This window comes from Salvia splendens, chromosome 12, assembly GCF_004379255.2.
Source record: "Salvia splendens isolate huo1 chromosome 12, SspV2, whole genome shotgun sequence".
Lineage (NCBI taxonomy): Eukaryota > Viridiplantae > Streptophyta > Magnoliopsida > Lamiales > Lamiaceae > Salvia > Salvia splendens.
In genome coordinates, this window is record NC_056043.1 from 11,278,164 (window position 1) to 11,287,061 (window position 8,898).

Sequence of the window (8,898 nt, forward strand, 5' to 3'; positions counted from 1 at the left end):
ACCTCTGTGGGCAACATGAAGCGACCAAAGATGAAGCTAGACAAGAAGGATGCATCCCCAAACCTTGCTGGTATAAAGTCTAAATCACAGTCTCCTTGGATGGATCTCCTTGAACCAGAACCCTATGCACCCTCGAACTCCAAGCAGGAAATGAAGCATCTCGATGAGATTGCTTCTAATGAAAACATGGAGCCTCACCAGCATGAGTCAACTGAAGCCCTAATGGCACATAGAAGGAGTAGTGCGACTATGACCAATGTCGATAAAAACTCCGAGAAGGAGAATTCCGAAGAAGATCCCAACGGCAATCCAGACATCAACCCCACCCAACCTGCACCAGAACATTTACATCTCAGAGTGTTTTCTAGTTGTGACCACGATAGCTGTCCCCTTGTAACCAGTTGCTATGATAAGACCTCGTCCCCTTTGTGCCAATTTCCTTTATATCTATTCGGTTATATTCTCTTCATTATTGTCTTTCTTTCCGGCAAGCTATATAAGGATATCGTATCTTAGTATCTAAAAGACCATAAGTATCGTCTACGATTTCATGTTAACGTTCAAGTACGCTATCAATTACATTTCGAACAAAACCAAACACCACCCAAAAGAGTCGAACGACCCAAAATGTATGAGTAAAGACGTGGAAAGGAATAATAACTGAAGTAAGGTGAATGAAATGAGAGACATAAGATTACAACATCTTGTCTTTACCGCCACTACTTGAACCGTTTCCAATAATCGAATAAAAATGAACTAACTCTACGGAAAAACCTATCAATGTTCGATGAAATAGGAAACCCAGCTAAGACCGATACGTAGATTACACAAATTAAGTGTATATTCTACTTTCTATGTTACACAAACCAGAAATGTTTAGGCTGCGTACGGTACCTTTCCAACCAACTAGATCAATGGAGTTATGATGGGAAGTAAATAGAAGGATAATGACACCGAGCAACCAACAGACATTACTTGGGAGCAAGCCGATGGAGGATTGTACGACAAGTACATTATTAAAACATATCGCAATAATAATAATAATAAATAAATAAAGATTATTACAATCAGCAACGTAGAAGAATTTCAGTAACCAACTATGACCTGCACACCAAGATATGCCCACTCGAGTGGATACAGAAAAATTCGCGAGACGAGAATGACATTAACCAGCTATGTAGGACTATCACCCCGAGCCCTCTGTCTAGTTTAGGCATCAAGGCGCCCACACCCGAAGTAAAACCAACATTGATTACAATACTCATACCAGAACCTCGAAGCAACAGGGAGTGGAAGAAAATGTGACGCCAATAACGAAGGGAATTGTGACCATGATAGAACTAAATGAAAGAATTAAGAAAGCCAACTGCTTCCAACCTGTAAGGGAGGATTATTAACCCAATGCTACCTGATGTTCTAAATATAACAATAACCGCTATAGAATCGGGACTTGCTTTATCAAGAATTATCACTTCTAATAAATCGCCTAAACCTCCAAAAGTAGGAGCGGGAGCAAATTCGTGTCAGCAGCTGGAAGCATTCTAAGCTCAACCCTAGATGAACCATCAATAACTACCTCGTTGACAACATCGATAAAGAGTCATGTCACAAACAGGGATATACGCACGAAGGCAAAAGCAGCATGAAAAGAGACACGAAAGATTTGCAAATAACTTAGGACTCACAATAGGATACTTGAGTCGAAAATCAGAGTAGCTCCATCAGTAGGATGAATAGTAAAAACCTCTTACACACGCCAAAAGCTTAAGAATCACGTTAGGGGAAGAACGTAAAGTCTTAACTCATGACTTAGAATTATGGACATCATTTTACGAATGGATGAGACGACTGAAAATCACGTCACAATCCAAGGAATGACAAATTGCTTTCCTAGCCTTATGATAAAAAATAAGATCCTACAAGATTACCATTAGGGGTGTCGAAACGGGTACCCGCGGGTACCCAAACCCGATTTTACGGGTACCCTTACCCGAAAACTACAATATTATACTACTCAATCCACCCGTATAGTTAAACGGGTAACCCCATACCCACATCGGGTATCCCAAACCCGCAGTTGCGGGTACCCAAACCCGCATGCATAATTTAAATTATGCATTATATTATTCAATGGTATTATGTTTTTAGTTTTCGCTTATCTCCAATGCTAGTCATCTAATACAATAATTTTATGTACATGTTTGAAATTCTAGAATGAATTTTGGGATTGTTGCTAGTTGTTACACTATGATTTTAGATTTGTATTTTTTTTACTTTGTTGTATTTGCATAATATGGTGATTTCTCATCTCTTAAATATAATATGACTAAAATACTACGTATGAAATATAATGCAAATCCAAATTTTAAATAAGCAAATACTAAGATAAAAACATCAACTGTGTCTAAAATTTAATCACCATTCAAAAATTTAATATAAAATAAAAAATAATTCACTTTCATCAGAAGTCTAAATATATCAACTAAAAGTCTAAATATTTTAAATCTCTAATCTAAAGACACTAAACTAATAAAAGTTTCACTTTCTCCAATCTTGCAATCCTTCATTTGGCAGCGGATAAATAATTGAAAATAAAGTGTATCGTCAGGGGATATATATATATTTGAAACTAATTAACTAAAATAAAATATTTGAAAACCTTAACCCTAAAAATAACGGGTATTATCGGGTTTAACGGGTATACCCACGTGGGTAGCGGGTATACCCATACCCGCAAAAATTTAAAATAAACTACCCGATCCGCCCCGTTTGCCATTGTCGTCGGATAGCGGGTTGCGGGTCGGATTGAGGGTTTCCCGATACCCGCTATCCATTTCGACACCCCTAATTACCATAAGTACACATGCAAGCACCACGCTAGTGATGTTTTCTTTACCTCGTTTAACCAAACCAATAAGTCAAAATAAGAAAGAAATATCAAAATTTGAAAAACCATGTGAATGTCCATGCCTATTTCTCAACACTTTACCCAAGTTACCATAAGGTTAACAATTAGAGTTCACCTTCGACCTCTAGAAAACCGTACCAGACAAAGGAAAATAAAATCACACAACGTATAATTCAGTAGACCCCTAAATTTAGGTTTTCTCAAACATATCGTATTACCCGGAAGATCATCTGTACTTGCTACAAAGAAAAAGATAGAACGTTGATAACATGCATAGACGAAGTGGTTCGATCAATTGAAGAGAGCTGACGTATTTCGTAGATGCAATTAAAATATGACTGTCGCCAGCCATAAATACAACCAAATAACGTATCCTGGAGTACTCTTTCAATCTTGATATGATCATAAGGAATAAGAGGTAATAACATGTACCGACAGTATATGTAAAACTTAGGAAATGCGTATCCAACAAGTTTATCTTCGTCTTCAGAGATGACGTACCTACCTATCCGGATGATAAGAAGGAAAATGTTGGACAAATAAGTGCGAAAAGGCTCTGCACTAAGCTTTACGAGTACAAATCGTGATTCAAACAAAGTGAACCCGCTAGCCACTGATGAACTCCCAATAGAGCATCAAAAGGGAGAGTCGTGCCATTTCGGAGACCACCAATACCCGAATAAATTCAAGGTTTCTTAAGTATAGTTAGCCCTATCGAAAATACCAAAAACAACGCAAGGCCTATGAACTAACAATTCAAAGAGGAGCGCTAATATTCTCATGGACCATGTAAAAAGAAGAACGCTTTCAAGAAGAAATGGACGACTGTACTAGTATTACCGATAATTGTACAAGAAACAAGCTAGGGTGTCCACACCGTTACATCAAAGACTAGACCAAAATGTCCCTGATCGTAATGACAACCTAGACCACACGAAAAAAAATCATATGAACTAGATTTAACTTATGAAGTAAACGTGTTAAGGATCTAGAGGCATGACCTCTATGGAGATTCAATGCGAAGTTTCGCAAATAACGAAAGTTTCCAATATTTTCCAATAGCAAAAGCTCTAAAAAAATGACGACGATAACAAACATGCCTTAGAGCATCCGCAACGGTGGCAGCCGTCGCCACCGCCGTCCGCGCCTCTGGAACGGATGTGTCTCGCCGCCGTTGCGCTCGCGCCAGCGAGCAGCTGACGTGTCGCCCGGCGATTGGGCAACGGCATAGCCGTTGACTTTAAATTTTTTTTTAATTTAAAATCGGTTTTTAATTAAAAAAACCGATAAAATATAAAAAAAAAATTTCACTTCCCAAAAAAATTATAACCGTTTATTACCGTTTTTTACACTTTTTTATTATTTTTTTATTTTTTTCCCCCCCAAAAATACACACTTTCATCTATAAATACCCTCACTTTCACACCCAAAAATTCACATCAAACTACACAATTCTCATCTTCATTCTCCAATATCCATTCTCATCTTCATTCTCACATATTCATTTTCATCTTCATTCTCTCATACCTAACAATGTCCGGCCAAGGCGATGACAACCCGCCCTCTCACGGTTGGAACCCCGAATGGTTTGGTGCACAACCATTTCCTAGTCTGGAAATGGAATATTCGGCCCCTCCTCTCACCCAAGATTCGGCCGTTCCGGGTGGCTACCGGCCATACCCAATAGACGACCAAGGTGCCTCCGAAGGGAGATACGGGTGGACACCGGAGCCTAGGCCGACCGCCCCCCTCCCAAACTCCGCCGGCTCCTACTCGTAGCGGTGTCCGAACACCGTACACTCCGGCGGAGATTGATAAATTGTTCAAGGCGTACTTTGAAATCTCCGAAGATGCGGCGGTTGGCACGAACCAAACCGGCGATCACTTTTGGTGGTGCGTCTCTCGCCGATACAATGCAAACCGGCCGCCGGGAACGAGAGTATGGTGCGCAACTGCATCTGCCGAGCCAATGAAGAAATTGGCAAGTTCAATGGCTATTTCCTCCAGGAGTCGCGGAATGCCGGGAGCGGCCGGAGCGAGGTCGACATCATCACTGCCGCGCTGAGCATCTACCAATCCTTGAACGGTAAGTCGTTCAAGTACCTCAACGTTTGGCAGGAAACGCGGTTCCACCCGAGGTATATTGGAGACGTAACATCCTCCTCGAGCGGCTCCTCCAAACGGTCAAGGTCTGTATCCCTATCCGGCTCCGGCTCCGAAGAAGTGTCTAGTCAACTCGCCGGAGCTAACTTGGGTAGCCCCGACGCCGGACCAAGCGGTTTCCAATGCCGACCGCAAGGAAGGAAGAAGGCGGCGGCCGACCGCCGGCGCTCCGCGACTCCATCGGCCCCCGCCCCCGAACCTGGGCCCTATGTTCCACCTCCACCCCTGAACAACTCATTGTGGGCCCTTTTGGCCCAACTCAATATGGCCGATAGGTCAACTATGACCCCCACGCAACTTCAAACGCACGAGGACATGATATTGGGTCTCAAAAAACAATTGGGGTTGGTGCCGCCGGATGCGTAGTCTTCCTCGGGTAATATTAGCCAATAATCATGTAATTTTTAATTTTTAGGAGTTTAATTATGTAATTTTTTATTTTTAGTATTTTAATTATGTAATTTTTAATTTTTAGGATTTTAATTATGTAATTTTTAATTTTTAGGATTTTAATTATGACTTTTTTATTTTATTTGTAATTTGTAATATTTATTGGTATTATGGAAATATTTTTGTGTAATTGAATTTTAAATTAATTGTGCTCGTCCTTGTGGAAGAGCACAGATGTGGGTGTTGTGCTCTTGCCAGAGAGCAGCCAAAAAAAGTGGGGTCGGGCCCACAACCGTGCCGCTGGCAAGAGCACGGTTGTGGATGCTCTTATGCTCATCGCACTAAGTTACCGTTTACTAAAGGTGACTAAGATTCCTAAGTATCTCATTTCCTCGAAAGAATAACTAAGATCGATGAGGCATTAAAATAGAAAAGTAAATAAACTACCGAAGGAGTGATCGTTTGATATTACTATCAAACCATGAAAGATGAACACAATTCTTTCCACGTGTACAACTTGAAGTGTTGTAAAGAAGAAACGATTAAATTTAAATCTGAGTAATGATCTTTGACCAGAAACTCTTTGGGAGAGTTGCAATGGTTAAAGAACGAAATCGCATAACACAGTGAAAGCACTGTGAAAGTACAAGGTCCATAGTTGTTCATAATTAAAATGTAATATATCGCTCTAATTAACGTCATTAAACGTTTATAGAGTAAATGAACGTATTACAGCAAGTAGTATTTTAAACTCCTATGTTTCGTTGTATTAAAATCTTTGATGGGTTTTAATTGATAGTTAAGCGCCAATGTGAAACTAATTTTGGTCAAGGACTTTGATGTGCAAGAAGATACATGAAGAGATAAAATAATTGTCCGTGTACATTTATAAATCGATGGATATTAAATGTCCATTTCTAAATTATAGTCATTTCTCTTCAAATGAGATATATACTAATTATATTTAATTTATGATGTTACAAAAACAAGCTAAAGCTTCTTCGCAAAGCTAGTATTCTATCTTCAGGAAACCCCAACTTCCTACAGATGATGGGGCAAGTCAGAAACGACAGTGCAATAATAATACAGTAACAAAAAAACCTCCTATACGAGAAAATGACCACGATAATTAGTAATATGTATATATAGGGATGTATTCATTTCCTTCATTCATATATTATTCAATATCCAATCAAATCTTAGCCCCACGATTTTGTGATCTGATGGCTGAATTAAGTGCCACATGTTATTAATTAAAATATTTAAAAAAAATCGAAAAGGCCTTTTAGGAAGGCACATTTTAGTCAGTTATGGAAGTTTCCTTTAATTTCTCCCTCAAATCTCACCCATAATTTCTCTTTCTTCTCTCACGTAACTGACTCAAATCTCACGCATAATATATCTTTCTTCTCTTTCTTTCCTTTAATTCAATATTAATGATTCTGATTTTGTGTTCATGATTACACAATACTTTCTCTTTCTTGTCTTACATAACTGACTCGATTTTCTACGTTGAACACGTCTGGTGGTGTAATTTCTCACCCAAACCCGAATTCTGGAAGTATTCCTTGTTTGCTTTCATTTTTTCAACAATAAGAAAATAATTTAATTAATTCGTTCATTGATTTACAGTTTTTCGTGTTTTCTTTTCATAAGTTACAGTTTGTAAATTTTCGACAAGTAATATACTATATTAAGTGTATAATGTAGATTGTATTAATGTATGATTATAGTTGTATAATGTATATGCCGTCTTTGAATAATGTAGTTTACAATGGGTTTAATGTGTGGCAGAAGTTAAATCCATTCCCCAAAGGGTTTAGCAATCCATGGGACTAGAGTATAGTACCGACTCACTAACAAAACCTTGACTACGGGAAGGGAGTTAAAGCCATTCCCATAGGGTTTAGCAATCCATAGGGCTAGGGCATATTACTAACCCATATCCTTTGGGTTCAGCAATCCATGGAGCGAGGTTTTAGTACCCACTCACAAACGAAACCATCACCAAGCGCAGAGAGTTTGAATCATTCCCCTTGGGTTTAGCAACCCATGGGGCTAGGTTATAGCACCACCACATGAATTAAATTTCATTTTTAATGCGTTTAAAATTTGGTACAGTAATAATGTACCAATAGTATCTAATAATGTGCACGGATCAGTGAATAATGTACGGATTGAAGAGAATAATGTTGAAAGGAACTTGAATTCATGCCCTTTTGGTTTAGCAATCCATGGGGCTAGGTTGTAGTACCCACTCACAAACGGAATCATCACAAAGGGCAGAGAGTTTGAATCATCCCCCTTGGGTTTAGCAACCCATGGAACTAGGTTATAGCACCACCACATGAATTAAATTTCATTTTTTAATGCGTTTAAGATTTAGTACAGTAAATAATGTACCAATAGTATCTAATAATGTACACAGATCCGTGAGTAATGTACAGATTGAAGAGAATAATGTTGAAATGAACTTGAATTCATGTCTTTTGAGTTTAGCAATCCATGTGGCTAGGTTGTAGTACCCACTCACAAACGAAACCATCACCAAGCACATGAAGTTTGATCCATTCCTTTAGGGTTTAGCAATCCATGGGGCTAGGGTATAGCACCACCACATGAATTAAATTTCATTTTTAATATGTTTAAGATTTAGTACAGTAAATAATGTACTAATAGTATCTAATAATGTACATTCGGATCAGTGAATAATGTACAGATTGAAGAGAATAATGTTGAAACGAACTTGAATTCATGCCCTTTGGGTTTAGCAATCCATGGGTCAAAAGTATATAGTAATGTAAATTTATAACATAATAATAGTAGGGATAAAATTATAAAGTAGGATAATTCCAAAACAATGTAATACTTAACTACTAAATAATGTATGTCTTAAAGCAAGTATAAAAAACAATGCATCTGGAAAACAAACTAAAAAATGTCAATATTTCCTCTTACCTATGCTTCTCCTTGCCATTCTCTATATCTTTCAGCATTAGAGAGTTTCTCGAATCATGGTGTCCCATCTGATCACAAACAAAATCAGAAAAGCATACATTAAAATACTATCCTTGTACATTACTTAGTAAGATAAATATACATGAAATAACTATAGTCGTACATTACAATTATAATAAATATAATGGGAATGACTCTGACTCTCTGGCCTTATTGAATGTTGTACTACTGGGTTGGTACTACATCCTAGCCCCATGGACTGCTAAACCATTGGGGAATGGATATAACTTCTGCCCCCTGGGAAATTGATAGAACATCATAGTGAAGTAATGTACAAATAGATCGTCATAATGTAGCATTTCTATCAAAATAATGTACAAAAAAAAATGTCCCATGACAGCAACATCTAATGTACCGCAGCATTACCAACTAATGTACATCTTTGGCTAAATAATGTAACAGAACATGATGTACATATC